Genomic DNA, 20,487 nt, shown 5'->3' on the forward strand with positions numbered 1-20,487 from the left:
AATGTCCTCACTTTCAGAAACAGCCTCTCCTCAGCTCACTGACGAAACACTGTCTTTTGGCCCCAGGTTTGAAAGCGCAAACATCAGAAAATCGATGGGACTTTGAGCAAACAATGTCCCTGATGCAAATGTAACAATTTATTTCTAACCAAGTATCTTTTTTTACTGAACCTCCCTGGAAAAAGAAGAGAAGAATTAAAATTTATAACTGACTTTGTTCGCAATTGGCAGCGAATCGTCAAACCGGTTCGATTAGATTCCACCAGAAAGGCCGCTCCCTGTTCTGAAACAAATGAGGAATGTTTGTGTTGAAATCCATCCTGATGTCTGGCAGCAGCTTTCACAGAAGGCGGAGCTCTGAATCTCACATAACAAGGATCAGATCAAATTCCCAAGTTGTGAACTGCTAAAATAAAGCAAGGAACTTGTACTCGATTGGTTTCAATGAAATAACAAGGATATAATTTGCAAAATCTGCACGGACATTGAGAGACGGAAAATCCTCGCGGGATCAAGGTAAGGTTCATGTTGTGTCAATTTGTTTTGTTAATTAACTTTTTCTGCCCCTTCCTCCTTTCTAAAGCCGATTTCCCGCGGTCTGATATGTTCCCCAGGGTATGGAGCTCTCTTGCTCGCGGATGGAACAATTCACTAATTGTTCGCTGAGACACGAACTGAAGGTCGGCTATTTTACACCGGGAATTTCAGGGCTTATCCCTTCATGGGCCCCACCAATCTCCCCACAGACACATTTTAAAGCGGTTACAGGACAGAAAGCAGGAACACGAACTCTGGAGATTTACACAACCGTAGTCCAGCGGTGCCTCCTCCCCAACTTAGAAATTGATATTCAGTAAACAGGGGTGAGAAACTGACATTTCTCACTCTATATGCATTCATTTGTAACTGTGACACTGGCTTTTTTTACTCACTGAATCGTTTTCTGCACGGTACACTTTTATTTAACTGACCAAAAACTGATGGAACATTCAGTTCAACTTCGTAAAGTTTTAACACAGTCGCAATGGCCGATTATCGCGCTCTACCGGGCACCTGGAAAATCAGCCTATTCCAACTACGAGCAGGTCGGAGGATCCATCACTAATCTTTATATATAAAGTAACTACTGAAATTACCAACAGGTGGGAGGGACCATCACTAATCTTTAGAGAAAGATTAATACTGAATTACAAACAGGGAGGAGAGTCCATCACTAATCATTAAATAAAAAGTAACCACTGAATTCCAAACAGGTTGCAGGGTCCATCACTAATCTTTATATGAAAAGTAACTACTGAAATTACCAACAGGTAGGAGGGACCATCACTAATCTTTGCATGTAAAGTAACTCCTGAAATTACCAACAGGGAGGTGTGTGGATCACTTATCTTTATTTTAAAAGTAACTATTATATTACAAAAGGTAGGAGGCTGCATCGCTAATCTTCGTTTAAAATGTAATTACTGAAATTACCAACAGGTAGGAGGGTCCATCACTAATATTTACATAAAACGTAACTACTTTAATTACCAACAGGTCGGTGGGTCCATCACTAATCTTTTTAAAGAAAATAACTAATGAAATTACCAGCAGGAGGAGGGTCCATCACTAATCTTTATATAAAAAGTAAGCATTCAAATTACCAACAGTGAGGATGGTCCTTCAATAATCTTTATATAAAAAGTAACGACTGAATTACAAACAGCAAGGAGGGTCCATCGCTAATCTTTAATGAAAATTAACTACTGAATTACAAACAGCTACCACGGTCCATCAATAATCTTTATATAAAAAGTAATTACTGAAATTACCTACAGGTAGGCGGGTCCATCACTAATCATTATATAAAAGTAACGACTGAATTACAAACAGGTGGGAGGGTCCATCACTAATATTTATTTAAAAAGTAACTGCAGTTATTACCAACAGGTGGGAGGGTCCATCACTAATCTTTATAGAACAGTAACTAGTGAATTACAAACAGGGAGGAGGGTCCATCACTAATCTTCAGATAAAAAGTAACTACAGAAAGTACCAAGAGGTAGGAGGGTCCATCACTACTCTTTATATATAAAGTAACTGCTGCAATTACGAAGAGGGAGATTTGTCCATCACTTGTCTTTATTTAAAAAGTAATTATTGGATTACAAATAGGTCGGAGGGTGCATCGCTAATCTTCTTTTAAAAAGTAATTACTGAAATTACCAACAGGTAGGACAGTCCATCACTAATCTTTAACTAAAAAGTAACGACTGAATTACAAACTGGAAGAAGAGTCCATCGATAATCTTTATATGAAAAGTAACTAATGAAATCACCAACAGGTAGGAGGGTCCATCACTAATCTTTATATATCAAGTAACTACTGAATTACAAACAGCAAGGAGGTTCCATCGCTTATCTTTAATGAAAATTAACAACTGAAATACAAACAGCTACCACGGTCCATCAATAATCTTTATATTAAAAGTAATTACTGAAATTACCTATATGTAGCAGTGTCCTCCAATAATCTTTACATGAAAAGTAACCACTGAACTAGAAACAGGTTGGAGGGTGCATCACTAATCTTTGTATAAAAAGTAACTGCTGAAATTACAAACGTGTTGGAGGGTCCATCACAAATCTTTATTTAAAAAGTAACTACAGTAATTACCACCCGGTAGGAAGGTCCATCACTAATCTTTATGTAAAAATAACGACTGAATTACAAACAGGTAGGAGGGTCCATCACTAATCTTCAGACAAAAAGTAACTACAGAAATTACCAACAGGTAGGAGGGTCCATCACTAATATTGATATAAAAAGTAACCATTCAAATTACCAACAGGTTTGAGGGCCCGATCTCTAGTCTTTATATGTAAAAGCAAGTAACTGCTCAAATGAATCTTGTGTTTGATTACACTAATGTAATTAGTGTAGGTGTAAATTTAAGTTTTTGTTGCTGTTGTCCGTTTAAAGCACTAGTGTGAGCGTGACTGAAACAACAGATAACTGCATCTTACAAGGTCTCAAACTTGGTTGTACATTTATGGTAGAGAATAACTTCAACTATAGTTTGCAGAAATTTCCTGACCGACATGAACCGCTTTTACATTCAAACAGTGTGGAAAGGAAAGCACCGGTACTGATAGTTTGATTGGTTGCTCTTGCATTTGCGCACACATACAGCAAGGCGCACACAAAATGGAGAATTATGATTATAAAACAGCCGTCAAATCTTCAACTTAGAAATTTGTGCTGTTTTCTGAGATTGTACGACCCCAAAAGATAACGCAAAGATAAATGTGCAGCATCTGTTTAAAGTTACACGATTCATAATATTATACATTAGTGTTGATATTATTGAACGGAAATTCATCACCTCCGACAGTGCTCATTAGTCAGGTGCTGATACCATGAGAGATATGGTAAATACATTCAAATAGAAGCACCAACCAAAACACATCTCCATGAACACACGGACAATGTCACTGTCCATCGAGAGCAGAAAAATCTCACACAGCTCCAAACTGTGTATGTAGATAGATATCAGGTTCATAAAATACCGGAATTTAATATCAAAACTCAACACATTAAAAATATTAAAAATAAATCTGTGAATAAAATAATACAACAGCGCCAGACTGGGTAACACCGAGTGAAGGATCATTTAATTCATCACCTCGCTCCATATTGCCCTCCAGAATATTCACTACCTCAGGAATAAGTCTGGTGCTGGCCTGCACGGTGAGTAAACCTGACCAATTGGTGCTCCCAGGGCAGAATCTCGGCCGGCTACAACTGGGTTGTGAAGATCAGTGGGTCTCATTGGGTTTCACTGGGCAGCTGTCTTTGCCGCACCTCATGTGGAGAGTTGATCCTTACAGTCGGGAAATGCTAGATTCCAGAACGAACAGCTGTTGTACTGATGGGGGAGGAGGGACTTGATATCGCGACAAGGCGACGTTTTATCCTTCTCATTCCAATATTTCACTCTAACCCTCCTATTAATATATTTATTACAGAGCATCAGAATCTTGGAACGCCTGTCACCTCCATGGCTGAAGGACCAAACAGGGGAGAAGACCCAACATCTTCAACAAGAATGAGGATAGACACCGGTAGGTTCAGAACAACCTTTAAAATATCAATTGTGTCCTGATAAAGGGACCAGCTCACGAACAAGAACCTGCAGCTCACACAAGAAGAGACAACCGAGCAGATACTTTGTGGATAGAGAGAAGTGAGTGAACATCGAGTTGGGCAGTGCAGTCACAGGTAGAGAGACATCAGTACTGGAACTGTCCGGTAGATAACTGGTGTTAGGGACTGCAAGGTGGATAGAGACAGTGACTCAGGCTGGCCTTCCTGATGAATAGTGTGACACCAGGGAGTAGGGGGACACCCCGAGTGGCGCAGGTGTGACAGGCAGGTTAGGCACAGGAATAGGGGAGCGATAGTGTTGCGAGATTCTATAGTCAGGCGAGTAAACAGACTGTTCTGCAGCCCTGAGCAGGTCCCAATTGCTAAGTTACCTTCCTGGTATCAGAGCGAAGAACTTCCTGGAACAGGTTGGACACTCTATGGGAAGGAAAGGAGAGAGGAAAATAGTCATGGCCGGAACGAATAACAAGGAAAGAGCTCCGTTTATAGAATGAATATTAACTCTGGAGCCCAAGACTGAACAACAAGGCCTGAAGGTGGTGATCTCTGGATTGTTTTGCGCTGGGCTGCTTCAGGAGGACAATATGAGGCAGGTCAATGTCCGGCTGCAGGGCTGGAGCAGGAGGGAAGGGTTCATGTTCTTGGGACACTAGGGTGAGTTGAGGAAGACGGGAAGGGACGGTTACGATCTGAACAGACAAACAACAATAGGGTGAGTTCAGGACGAAGGGAACGGATATATAAACCTATAATTTATCGACATTGTCCGATTAACAGTGTATTTAATGATAAATGAACCTACCATTTACACACACTGTCCATTTTACAGTGTATTTAATGATATATGAACCCACCATTTAACCAGACTGTCCATTTAACAGTGATTTAATGATATATCAACGAACCATTGACACACACTGTCCATTGAACAGTGTATTTAATAGAATCATAGAATCATAGACAAAATTGTAATAGAATCATAGAAGTTACAACATGGAAACAGGCCCTTCGGCCCAACATGTCCATGTCGCCCAGTTTATACCACTAAGCTAGTCCTATAATGATATATAAACCCACCATTAACACACACTGTCCATTTAACAGTGTATTTAATGATATATAAACCCTACATTTACCCACACTGTCCATTTAACAGTGTATTTAATGAAAAATAAACCCACCATTTACACAGACTGTCCATTTAACAGTGTATTTAATGATATATAAACGAACCATTGACGCACACTGTCCATTTAACAGTGTATTTAATGAAATATAAACCCACCATTTACACACACTGTCCTTTTAACAGTGTATTTAAAGAAAAATGAACACACCATTTACCAACACTCCCCACTTAACAGTGTATTTAATGATATATAAACGAACCATTGACACACACTGTCCATTTAACAGTGTATTTAATGATATATAAACCCACCATTTACACACACTGTCCTTTTAACAGTGTATTTAATGATATATAAACGAATCATTGACAAACACTGTCCTTTTAACAGTGTATTTAATGATATATAAACTCACCATTTACACACACTGTCCTTTTAACAGTGTATTTAATGATATATATACCCACCATTTACCCACACTGTCCATTTAACAGTGTATTTAATGATATATAAACCCAGCATTTACCCACACTGTCCATTTAACAATGTATTTAATGATATATAAACCCAACATTTACCCACACTGTCCATTTAACAGTGTATTTAATGATAAATAAACCCACCATTTAACCAGTCTGTCCATTTAACAGTGTATTTAATGATATATAAACCCACCATTTACACACACTGTCCATTTAACAGTGTATTTAATGATATATAAACCCACCATTGACACAGACTGTCCATTTAACAGTCTATTTCATGACATATTAAACCATCTTTTACACACACTGTCCATTTAAAAGTGTATTTAATGATAAATAAACCCACAATCTATTGACATTGTCCATTTAACAGTGTATTTAAAGATATATGAACCCACCATTAACAACATTGTCCATTTAACAGTGTATGTAATGATATATAAACCTACCATTTACACACACTGTCCATTTAACAGTGTATTTAATGATATATGAACACACCATTTAACCAGACTGTCCATTTAACAATGCATTTAATGATATATAAACCCACCATTTACACACACCGTCCATTTAAAAGTGTATTTAATGATATATGAACCCAGCATTTGGACACAATGTCCATTTAACAGTGTACTTAATGATATATGAACCAACCATTTAACCACACTGTCCATTTAACAGTGTATTTAATGATATATTAAACCACCATTTACACACACTGTCCATTTAAAAGTGTATTTAATGATATATGAACCCAGCATTTGCACACACTGTCCATTTAACAGTGTATTTAAAGATATATGAACCCACCATTTACCAACATTGAACATTTAACAGTGTACTTAATGATGTATAAACCCACCATTTACAAACACTGTCCATATTACTGTTTATTTTCTGATATATAAACCTACCATTTACACACACAGTCCATTTAACAGTGTGTTCATGATATATGAACCAAACATTTAACCAGACTGTCCATTTAACAGTGTATTTAATGATATATGAACCCAACATTTGCACACACTGTCCTTTTAACAGTGTATTTAATGATATATGAACCCAACATTTAACCAGAATGTCCATTTAAAATTGTATTCAATGACCGATTAACCCAACATTTAATCACACTGTCCATTAAGCAGTTTATTTAATGATATATAAACCCATCATTTACCCACACTGTCCATTTAATAGTGTATTTAAGGATATTTAAACCATGATTTACCCACACTGTCCATTTCATAGTGTATTTTATGATATATAAACCCATCGATTATACACACTGTACATTTAAAAGTGTATTTGATGATATATAAATCCATCATTTACCCACACTGTCCATTTAACAGTGTATCTAATGATATTTAAACCATCATTTACCCACACTGTCCATTTAACATGCATTTAATGATATATAAACTCACGATTGACCCGCACAGACCATTTAACAGTGTATTTAATGATTTATAAAGTGTCCATTTACCCGCACTGTCCATTAAACAGTGTATTTAATGATTTATAAAGTGTCCATTTACCCGCACGGTCCATTAAACAGTGTATTTAATGATTTATAAAGTGTCCATTTACCCGCACGGTCCATTAAACAGTGTATTTCATGATATCTTAACCCACATTTATCCACACTGTCCATTTAAAGGTGTATTTATTGGTAAAGAAAGCCACCATTTACATGCACTGTCCACTTAACATTGCATTTAATGATATATAATCAAATATTTATCCACACTGTCCATTTAACAGTGTATTTCATGATATATGTGCCAACATTTAACCAGTCTGTCCATTTAATAGTGTATTTCATGAGATATAAACCTAACATTTACACACACTGTCCATTTAACAGTGTATTTAATGATATATGAACCCAACATTTAGCCACACTGTCCATTTAACAGTGTATTTAATGATAAATAAACACACAATCTATTGACTTTGACCATTTAACAGTATATTTAAAGATATATAACCCACCATTTACAAACATTGAACATTTAACAGTGTACTTAATGATATATAAACCCACCATTTACAAACACTGTCCATTTAACTGTTTAATTTCTGATATATAAACCTACCATTTACGCACACAGTCCATTTAACAGTGTATTTAATGATATATGAACCCACCATTTAACCAGATTGTCCATTTAACAGTGTATTTAATGATATATAAACCCACCATTTACACAGACTGTCTATTTAACAGTGTATTTAATGATATATAAACCAACCATTACCCACACTGTCCATTAAACAGTGTATTTAATGTTATATAAACCCACCATTTACCCACACGGTCCATTTGACAGTGTATTTAATGATATATGAACCCACCATTTACCCACACGGTCCATTTAACAGTGTATTTAATGATCTGTAAACTTACCATTTACGAACACTGTCCATTTAACAGTGTCTATAATGATATATTAACCGACCATTGAACGAGACTGTCCATTTAATAGTATATTTAATGATATATAAACCCAACATCTACGCGCACTGTCCATTTATCAGTGTATTTAATCATATATGAACCCACCAATTTACCGCACTTTCCATTTAACAGTGTATTTAATGACATATGAACCCACCATTTAACCAGACAGTCCATTTAACAGTGTATTTAATGATATATAAACCCACCATATACACACACTGTCCCTTTAACAGTGCATTTACTGATATTTTAAACCACCATTTACCCACACTGTCCAGTTAACAGTGTATTTAATGATAAATAAACCCACAATCTATTGACATTGTCCATTTAACAAGTGCTTTTACAGATATATGAACCCAACATTTAACAGCACTGTACATTTAACAGAATATTTAATGATATATAAACCCACCATTTACCCGCACTGTCCATTTAACATTGTATTTAATGATATATAAACCTACCATTTACCCACACTGTCCATTTAACAGTGTATTTAATGATATTTAAACCATCATTTACCCACACTGTCCATTCAAAGTTTAATGAATGATATTTAAACCATCATTTACCCACACTGTCCCTTTAACAGTGCATTTACTGATATTTTAAACCACCATTTACCCACACTCTCCTTTTAACAGTGTATTTAATGATATATGAACCCATCATTTACCCACACTGTCCCTTTAACAGTGCATTTACTGATATTTTAAACCACCATTTACCCACACTCTCCTTTTAACAGTGTATTTAATGATATATAAACCCATCATTTACCCACACTGTCCATTTAACAGCGTATTTAATGAGGTATAAACCCACCAATGACCCGCACTGACCATTTAACAGTGTATTCAATGATTTATAAAGTGTCCATTTACCCGCACTGTCCATTTAACAGTGTATTTAATGATATCTGAACATATATTTATCCACACTGTCCATTTAAAGGTGTATTTAATGTTATATAAAGCCGCCATTTACCTGCACTGTCCACTTAACAGTGTATTTAATGCTATATAATCCCATATTTATCCACACTGTCCATTTAACATTGTATTTCATGATATATGTACCCACCATTTATACACACTGTCCATTTAAAAGTGTATTTAATGATATATGAACCCACCATTTACCCACACTGTCCATTTAACAATGTATTTAATGATAAATAAATCAACAATCTATTGACATTGTCCATTTAACAGTGTATGTAAAGATATATGAACCCAACATTTACCAACACTGCACATTAAACATTGTATTTAATGAAATATGAACCCACCCTTCACCCGCACTCAAAAATTTAACAGTGTATTTCATGATTTATAAAGTGTCCATTTACCCGCATTGTCAATTTAACAGTGTATTTAATGATATATGAACTCAACATTTAACCAGACCGTCCATATAACAGTGTATTTAATGATATATCAAAATACCATTTACGCACACTGTCCATTTAAAAGTGCATTTAATGATATATAAACCCATCATTTACCCACACTGTCCATTTAACATTGTATTTAATGATATATAAACCCATCATTTACCCACACTGTCCATTTAACATTGTATTTAATGATATATAACCCCATCATTTACCCACACTGTCCATTTAACAGTGTGTTTAATGATATATAAAACCACCATTTATCCACACTGTCCATTTAACAGTGCATTTAATGATATATGAACCTACCATTTACATACACTGTCCAATTTACAGTGTATTTAATGATATATTAACCCACCATTTACTCGCACTGTCCATTTAACTGTGTATTTAATGATATATGAACCCAACATTTAACCATTCTGTCCATTTAACAATGTATTTAATGAAATATAAATAAACCATTTACACACACTGTCCATTTAACTGTTTATTTAATGATATACGAACCCAACATTTACCCACACTGTCCATTTAAAAGTCTATTTGATGATATATAAACCCACCATTTAACCAGACTGTCCATTTAACAGTGTATTTAATGATATAGAAACCTACCATTTACACACACTGTCCATTTAACAGTGCATTTAATGATATACTAAACCACCATTTACACACACTGTCCATTTAACGGTGTATTTAATGAAATATGAACCCACCATTTACCCACACTGTCCATTTAACATTGTATTAATGATAAATAAACCCACAATCAATTGACATTGTCCATTTAACAGTGTATTTAATGATATATAAACCCAACATTTACCCACACTGTTCATTTAAAAGTGTATTTAATGATATATTAACCCACAAGTTATCGACATTTGTCCATTAACCAGTGTATTTAATGAAATATGAACCCAACATTAAACCAGACTGTCGATTTAACAGTGTATTTAATGAAATATAAATCAACCATTTACACACACTGTCCATTTCACAGTGTATTTAATGATACCTGAACCCACCATTGACCCGCATTGACCATTTAACAGTGTATTTATTGATTTATAGAGTGTCCATTTACCCGCACTGTCCATTTAACAGTGTATTTAATGATATATGAACGTAACATTTACACTCACTGTCAATTTACCAGTGTATTTAATGATATATGAACCCACCATTTGTTAGTACTGTCCATTTAACAGTGTATTTAATGATACATGAACCCACCATTTAACCAGACTGTCCATTTAACAGTGTATTTAATGAAATATAAACCAACCATTTAACCACACTGCCCATTTAACAGTGTATTTAGTGATATATAAACCCACCAATAACACACATGTCCATTTAACGATGTATTTAATGATATATAAACCTACCATTTAAAAACACTGTCCATTTAACAGTGTATTTAATGATATATGAACACAGCATCTACTCGTAATTTCGATTTAACAGTGTATGTAATGATATATAAACCCACCATTTACCCACACTGTCCATTTAACAGTGTGTTTAATGATATATAAACCCCCCATTTACCCACACTGTCCATTTAACAGCGCAATTATTGATATATAAACCCACCAATAACACACACTTTCCATTTAAAAGTGTATATAATGATATATGAACCGACCAATTACACACACTGTCCATTTAACAATGTATTTAATGATAAATAAACCAACAATCTATTGACATTGTCCATTTAACAGTGTATGTCCAATTAACAGTTGATTTAATGATATTTAACCCAACATTTACACACACTGTCCGCTTAACAGTGTATTTAATGATTTATAAAGTGTCCATTTACCCGCACTGTCAATTTAGCTGTGTATTTAATGATATATGAACTCAACATTTAACCAGACCGTCCATATAACAGTGTATTTAATGATATATAAACATACCATTTACACACACTGTCCATTTAACATGTATTTAATGATATGTGAACCCAACATTTACCCACACTGTCCATTTAACAGTGTATTTAATGATATATAAACCCACCATTTAACCAGACTGTCCATTTAACAGTGTATTTAATGATATATGAACCCACCATTTACCCACACTGTCCATTTAACATTGTATTTAATGATAAATAAACCCACAATCTATTGACATTGTCCATTTAACAGTGCATTTAATGATATATAAACCCACCATTGTCACGCACTGACCATTTAATAGTGTATTTAATTATTTATAAAGTGTCCATTTCCCCGCACTGTCAATTTAAAAATGTATTTAATGATGTATGAACACACCATTTTACCAGACTGTCCATATAACAGTGTTTTTAATGAAATATAAATCAACCATTTACACACACTGTCCATTTAACAGTGTATTTAATGATATATGAACCAACCATTTAACCACACAGTCCATCTAACATGGTATTTAATGATATATAAACCCACAAGTTATCGCCATTGTCCATTTAACAGTGTATTTAATGGTATATGAACACACATTTTAACAACTCTGTCCATTTAACAGTGTATTTAATGATATATGAAACCACCATTTAACCAGACTGTCCATTTAACAGTGTATTTAATGATATATGAACCCACCATTTGTTCGCACTGTCCATTTAATAGTGTATTTAATGATATATGAACCATCCAATTAACCACACTGTCCATTTAACAGTGTATTTAATGATATTTCAACCCGAAATTTACCCACACTGTCCATTTAAAAGTCTATTTCATGACATATAAACCCACCATTTAACCAGGCTGTCCATTTAACAGTCTAATTATTGATATATAAACCCACCAATAACACACACTTTCCTTTTAAAAGTGTATATAATGATATATGAACCCACCAATTACACACACTGTCCATTTAACAATGTATTTAATGATAAATAAACCAACAATCTATTGACATTGTCCATTTAACAGTGTATGTCCAATTAACAGTTGATTTAATGATATATAACCCACCATTTACACACACTGTCCGCTTAACAGTCTATTTAATGATTTATAAAGTGTCCATTTACCCGCACTGTCAATTTAGCAGTGTAATTAATGATATATGAACTCAACATTTAACCAGACCGTCCATATAACAGTGTATTTAATGATATATAAACATACCATTTACACACACTGTCCATTTATAAGTGTATTTAATGATATATGAACCCAACATTTACCCACACTGTCCATTTAACAGTGTATTTAATGATATATAAACCCACCATTTAACCAGTCTGTCCATTTAACAGTGTATTTAATGATATATAAACCCACCATTTACCCGCACTGTCCATTTAACATTGTATTTAATGTTGTATGAACCCACCATTTTACCAGACTGTCCATATAACAGTGTATTTAATGAAATATAAATCAACCATTAACACACACTGTCCATTTAACAGTGTATTTAATGATATATGAACCAACCATTTAAACACACAGTCCATCTAACATGGTATTTAATGATAATTAAACACACAATTTATCGCCATTGTCCATTTAACAGTGTATTTAATGGTATATGAACACACATTTTAACAACACTGTCCATTTAAATTCTATTTCATGACATATAAACCCACCATTTAACCAGACTGTCCATTTAACAGTGTAATTATTGATATATAAACCCTACAATAACACACACTTTCCTTTTAAAAGTGTATATAATGATATATGAACCCACCAATTACACACACTGTCCATTTAACAATGTATTTAATGATAAATAAACCAACAATCCATTGACATTGTCCATTTAACAGTGTATGTCCAATTAACAGTTGATTTAATGATATATAACCCACCATTTACACACACTGTCCGTTTAACAGTGTATTTAATGATTTATAAAGTGTCCATTTACCCGCACTGTCCATTTAACAGTGTATTTAATGATATATAAACCAATCATTTAACCACACTGTCCATTTAATAGTGTATTTAATGATATTTAAACCATCATTTACCCACACTGTCCATTTGACAGTGTGTTTAATGATATATAAAGCAATCATTTACCCACACTGTCCATTTAATATGTATTTAATGATATATAAACCCATCTTATACCCACACTGTCCATTAAATAGTGTATTTAATGATATTTAAACCATCATTTACACACACTGTCCATTTAACAGTGTATTCAATGACATATAAGCCAACCATTTACCAACACTGTCCAATTAACAGTGTATTTTAATGATATATAAACCCACCATTGACCCACACTGACCATTTAACAGTGTATTTAATAATATATAAAGTGTCCATTTACCCGCACTGTCCATTTACAGTGTATTTAATGATATCTTAACCCATATTTTTCCACACTGTCCATTTGAATGTCATTTGAATGGTATATAAAGCTTCCATTGACATGCACTGTCCACTTAACAGTGCATTTAATGATATATAATCCCATATTGATCCACATTGTCCATTCAACAGTGTATTTCATGATATATGAACCCACCATTTAACTACACTATTCATTTAACAGTATATGAAATCATACATTAAACCATCATTTTCACACACTGTCCTTTTATAAGTCTATATAATGACATATGAACCCGCCATTTACACACACTGCCCATTTAACAGTGTATTTAATGATATATATACCCACCTTTTACCCACACTGTCCATTTAACAATGTATTTAATGATAAATAAACCAACAATCTATCGACATTGTCCATTTAACAGTGTATTTAAAGATATATGAACCAAACATTTACACACACTGCACATTTAACAGTGTATTTCATGATAAATGAACCCGCCATTTACTCGCACTGTACATCTAACAGTGTATTTAATGATACATGAAGCCACCATTCACACACACTGTCCATTTAATATTGTATTTAATGATATATAAACCCAAAATTTACCCTCACTGTCCATTAAACAGTGTATTTAATGATATAAGAACCCACGATTGAACCACACGGTCCAATGAACAGTGTATTTAATGATATCTTAACCCACAAGTTATCGACATTGTCTATTTAACGGTATATTTAATGATATATGAACCCAACATTTAACCACACTCTCCATTTACCAGTTTATTTAATGAAATACAAATCAACCATTGACACACACTGTCCATTTAACAGTGTATTTAATGATATATGAACCAACCATTTAACCACACTGTCCATTTAACATTGTATTTCATGATATATAAACCCACAATTCATCGACATTGTCCATTTAACAGTGTATGTAATGGTATATGAACACACATTTTAACAACACTGTCCATTTTACAGTGTATTTAATGATATATGAACGCACCATTGAACCAGACTCACCATTTAACAGTGTAATTATTGATATATAAACCCACCAATAACACACACTGCCCATTTAACGATGTATTTAATGATAAAAAACCTACCATTTACACACACTGTCCATTTAACAGTGTATTTAATGATATATGAACGCACCATTGAACCAGACTCACCATTTAACAGTGTAATTATTGATATATAAACCCACCAATAACACACACTGCCCATTTAACGATGTATTTAATGATAAAAAACCTACCATTTACACACACTGTCCATTTAACAGTGTATTTATTGATATATAAACCCACAAATTACCAACACTGTCCATTTAACAGTGTATTTAATAATATATAAACCCACTATTTACCCACACTGTCCATTTAATAGTGTATTTAATGATATATAAACCTATCATTTACCCACACTGTCCATTTAACATTGTATTTAATGATATATAATCCCATCATTTGATATAAGAACCCACGATTGAACCACACCGTCCAATTAAAAGTGTATTTATGATATATAAAACCCACAATTTATCGACATTGTCCATTTAACAGTGTATTTAATGATATATGATCCCACCATTGAACCAGACTGACCATTTAACAGTGTAATTATTGATATATAAACCCACCAATAACACACACTGTCCATTTAACGGTGTATTTAATGATATTTAAACCGACCATTTACAAACACTGTCCATTTAACAGTGTATTTAATGATATATAAACCCACCATTTAGCCACACTGTACATTTAACAGTGTATTTAATGATATATAAACCCACCATTTACACACACTGTCCATTTAACAGTGTATTTAATGAAATATGAACCCACCATTCACATACAGTGTCCATTTAAAAGTGTATTTAATGATAGATAAACCCACCATTTAACCTGACTGTACATTTAACAGTGTATTTAATGATATATAAACCCACCATTTCACCACACTGTACATTTAACAGTGTATTTAATGATATATGAACCAACCATTTCACCACACTGTCCATTTAACATGTATTTAATGATATATTAAAATACCATTTACACACACTGTCCATTTAAAAGTGTATTTAAAGATAAATAAACCCACAATCTATTTACATTGTCCATTTAACAGTGTATTTAAAGATATACGAACCTAACATTGACACACACTATCCATTTAACTGTTTATTTAATGATATATGAACCTACCATTTACAAACACTGTCCATTTAACAGTGTATTTAATGATATATTAACCCACCATTTACCCATACTGTCCATTTAACAGTGCATTTAAAGATATATGAACCCACCATTTAACAAGACTGTCCATTTAACAGTGCATTTAAAGACAGATGATCGCACCATTGACACACACTGTCCATTTAAAAGTGTATTTAATGATATATAAACCCACCCTTTACCCACACTGTCCATTTAATAGTGTGTTTAATGACATATAAACCCGGCATTTACTCACACTTTCCATGTAACAGTGTATATAATGATACATAAACCCACCATTACAAACACTGTCCATTTAACAGTGTATTTTATTAAATATAACCACACCATTTACCGAACTGTAAATTTAACAGTGCATTAAATGGGATATAAACCCACCATTTACACACACTGTCTTTTTAACAGTGTATTTAATGATATATGAACCACCATTTACACAAACTGTCTTTTTAACAGTGTATTTAATGATATATAAACCCATCATTTACCCACACTGTCCATTTAACAGTGTGTTTAATGATAGATAAACATAACATTTCCAAACACTGTCCATTTAATAGTGTATTTAATGATATATAAACCCAACATCTACTCGCACTGACCATTTATCATTGTATTTAATGATATATGAACCTACCATTTATCCACACTTTCCATTTAACAGTGTATTTAATGATATATGAACCCACCATTTACCCACACTGTCCATTTAACAGTGTATTTAATGATTAAAAAACCCACAATCTATTGACAGTGTCCATTTAACAGTGTATTTAAAGATATATGTACCCAACATTTACCAACACTGTACATTTAACAGTGTATTGAATGATATATAAACCCACCATTTACTCGCACTGCCCATTTAACAGTGTATTTAATGATATATAAACCCACCATTTACCCACACTGTTCATTTAACAGTGTATTTAATGATATATAAACCCACCATTTACCCACACTGTCCATTTAACAGTGTATTTAATGATATATAAACCCACCATTGACACACACTGTCCATTTAAAAGTGTATTTAATGATAAATAAAAGCACAATCTATTGACATTGTCCATTTAACAGTGTATTTAATGATATATAAACCCACCATTGACCCGCACTGTCCATTTAACAGTGTATTTTATGATATATGAACTAACCATTTAACCACACTGTCCATTTAACATGTATTTAATGATATATTAAAATACCATTTACACACACTGTCCATTTAAAAGTGTATTTAATGATAAATAAACCCACAATCTATTTACATTGTCCATTTAACAGTGTATTTAAAGATATATGAACCTAACATTTACAAACACTGTCCATTTAACAGTGTATTTAATGATATATAAACCTACCATTTACCCATACTGTCCATTTAACAGTGTATTTAAAGATATATGTACCCACCATTTAATCAGACTGTCCATTTAATAGTGTATTTTATGATATTAAACCATGATTTACCCACACTGTACATTTCATAGTGTCTTTAATGATATATAAACCCATCATTTACACACACTGTCCATTTTTATGCATTTAATGACAGATGAGCCCAACATTTAACCACACTGTCCAATTAACAGTGTATTTAATGATATATAAACCCACCATTACCCACACTGTCCATTTAACAGTGTATTTAATGATACATAAACCCACCATTACCCACACTGTCCATTTAACAGTGTATTTGATGATATATAAACTCATCATTTACCCACACTGTACATTTAATAGTGTATTTATTGATATTTAAACCATGATTTCCCCACACTGTCCATTTAATAGTGTATTTAATGACATTTAAACCATGATTTACCCACACTGTCCATTTAACACTGTATTTAATGAAATATAAACCCATCATTTACCCACACTGATACATGAACCCACCATTTAACAAGACTGTCCATTGAACAGTGCATTTAAAGACAGATGATCGCACCATTGACACACACTGTCCATTTAGCAGTGTATTTAATGATATATAAACCCACCCTTTACCAACACTGTCCATTTAATAGTGTGTTGAATGAAATATAAACCCGGCATTTACTCACACTGTCCATTTAACAGTGTATTTAATTAAATATAACCACACCAATTACCAAACTGTAAATTTAACAGTGCATTAAATGGGATATAAACCCACCATTTACACACACTGTCTTTTTAACAGTGTATTTAATGATATATAAACCCACCATTTACACACACTGTCTTTTTAACAGTGTATTTAATGATATATAAACCCATCATTTACCCACACTGTCCATTTAACAGTGTGTTTAATGATATGTAAACATAACATTTACAAACACTGTCCATTTAATAGTGTATTTAATGATATATAAACCCATCATCTACTCGCACTGACCATTTATCATTGTATTTAATGATATATGAACCTACCATTTATCCACACGTTCCATTTAACAGTGTATTTAATGATATATGAACCCACATTTACACACACTGTCCATTTAACAGTGTATTTAATGATAAATAAACCCACAATCTATTGACATTGTCCATTTAACAGTGTATTTAAAGATATATGTACCCAACATTTACCAACACTGTACATTTAACAGTGTATTGAATGATATATAAACCCACCATTTGCTCGCACTGCCCATTCAACAGTGTATTTAATGATATATGAACCTGCCATTTACCCGCACTCTCCATTTAACATAGTATTTAATGATATATGAACCCAACATTTAACCAGACTGTTCCTTTAACAATGCATTTTATGAAAGATGAACCCACCATTTAACCAGACTGTCCATTTAACAGTGCATTTAATGACATATAAACCTGGCAAAAACTCACTAAATCCATTTAACAGTGTATTTAATGATATACAAACCCACCATTTACAAACACTGTCCATTTCACAGTGTATTTAATGATATATAAACCAACCATTTACCCACACTGTCCATTTAACAGTGTATTTAATGAAATATCAACCAATCATTTACACACACTGTCCATTTCACATTGTATTTAATGATATATAAACCCACCATTACCCACACTGTCCATTTAACAGTGTATTTAATGATACATAAACCCACCATTACCCACACTGTCCATTTAACAGTGTATTTGATGATATATAAACTCATCATTTACCCACACTGTACATTTAATAGTGTATTTATTGATATTTAAACCATGATTTCCCCACACTGTCCATTTAATAGTGTATTTAATGACATTTAAACCATCATTTACCCACACTGTCCATTTAACACTGTATTCAATGAAATATAAACCCATCATTTACCCACACAGTCCATTTAAAAGTGTATTTATTGTGAAAAATCCCACCATTTTCCCACACTGTCCATTTAACAGTGTATTTAATGATATATAAACCAACCATTTCCCCACACTGTCCATTTAACAGTGTATTTAATGATATATGAATCCACCATTTAACCAGAATGTCCATTTAACATTGAATTGAATTATATATAAAAGTTGCATTTACACATACTGTCCATTTAACCGTGTATTTAACGATAAATGAACCAACCATTTAACGACACTATCCCTTTAACAGTGTATTTAATGATATATAAACACACAATTTATCGCCATTGTCCATTTAACAGTGTATTTAATGTTATATGAACACACATTTTAACAACACTGTCCATTTAACAGTGCTTTAATGATATGTGAACCCACCATTGAACCAGACTGACCATTTAACCGTGTAATTATTGATATATAAACCCACCATTTACAAATACTGTCCATTTAACAGTGTATTTAATGATATATGAGCCCACCATTAACCCGCACTGACCATTTAACAGTGTATTTAATGATATAAGAACCCACGATTGAACCACACGGTCCAATTAACAGTGTATTTAATGATATCTTAATCCACAAGTTATCGACATTGTCCATTTAACGGTATATTTAATGATATATGAACCCAACATTTAACCATACTGTCCATTTACCAGTTTATTTAATGAAATACAAATCAACCATTTACACACACTGTCCATTTAACAGTGTATTTAATGATATATGAACCAACCATTTAACCACACTGTCCATTTAACATTGTATTTAATGATATATAAACACACAATTTATCGACATTGTCCATTTAACAGTGTATTTAATGGTATATGAACACACATTTTAACAACACTGTCCATTTAACAGTGCTTTAATGATATGTGAACCCACCATTGAACCAGACTGACCATTTAA

General features: G+C 33.3%; 1 long non-coding RNA gene across 1 annotated transcript in view; it reads left to right on the forward strand.

Moving 5' to 3' along the window:
- Positions 1-342: 342 nt before the first annotated feature.
- LOC137315156 (uncharacterized) overlaps positions 343-20,487 on the forward strand; it is a 52,537-nt gene continuing 32,392 nt past the window's right edge. Inside the window, exons 1-2 of the long non-coding RNA XR_010961329.1 lie at positions 343-516; positions 4,009-4,104. This is a non-coding gene — a long non-coding RNA (uncharacterized lncRNA). The remainder of the gene's footprint in view (positions 517-4,008; positions 4,105-20,487) is intronic.

Source organism: Heptranchias perlo, unplaced genomic scaffold (genome assembly GCF_035084215.1).
Source record: "Heptranchias perlo isolate sHepPer1 unplaced genomic scaffold, sHepPer1.hap1 HAP1_SCAFFOLD_54, whole genome shotgun sequence".
Lineage (NCBI taxonomy): Eukaryota > Metazoa > Chordata > Chondrichthyes > Hexanchiformes > Hexanchidae > Heptranchias > Heptranchias perlo.